The sequence below is a fragment of the Citrus clementina genome, unplaced genomic scaffold (assembly GCF_000493195.1).
Source record: "Citrus clementina cultivar Clemenules unplaced genomic scaffold, Citrus_clementina_v1.0 scaffold_9, whole genome shotgun sequence".
Classification (NCBI taxonomy): domain Eukaryota; kingdom Viridiplantae; phylum Streptophyta; class Magnoliopsida; order Sapindales; family Rutaceae; genus Citrus; species Citrus x clementina.
This window is the reverse complement of record NW_006261964.1, coordinates 27,251,003-27,251,781: the sequence shown is the minus strand read 5'-3', so window position 1 is coordinate 27,251,781 and position 779 is coordinate 27,251,003.

Genomic DNA, 779 nt, shown 5'->3' with positions numbered 1-779 from the left:
TTCCTCAATCAAGAACACATTCATACAATCACAAATTGATTCACCTCCAAAAGCCAATCAATCAATCAAAAATGGAAGCTGCAATTAGAAAAAAAGACAGAATGCAAATAACTAAATATTTTTAAAATGGAAACTTTTAAGAGAAAAACTATTGAATGTTACCTTAATGATTCAGGAGACCAGTCTAAGCACAAGACGAGACAAACAAAATAATAAAGGATGTCAATTTTACTAATCAATAGAATTGCAAGACTAAAATATTAGAAACAAACACAATAAGTAGTTCAATTCAAAGAAATAAATGCAATCAAGATAATATAGGAAGTTAAAAGGTATATACACATATCCTTCCCTCAATCTTGGGTCCCAACATTAACTAGGGTAGATACAATGGCCTTAGCAGAGTTCATAAAAAAGGTATAAACAATGATGAAATATTTAGGTTACAAAAACACCAAATTCAAAATATTCAACTATACTCATCAAAAAAAAAAATTCAACTATAAATTACAACAATAAAGAAAACAATACTAAAGAAAACAACTTCAAACCCGAAGACTCTTTTTCTCGCTTGATTTTGGACGCATCTTAGATGCCTTCACCTACTTTTGAAGGTAGTGGTGTTCCATTTTGAGCCCATAGTCTTTGACGTTCCTTTCCATCACAAAGAATTCTATGAAAAAATACATAACAAGTTCAGTAAATAAATCTTTTGGAGCAAAAACATATATTTAACAATTATCTTTTAAAAAAGATTTAAAACCACAATACTAAACTGA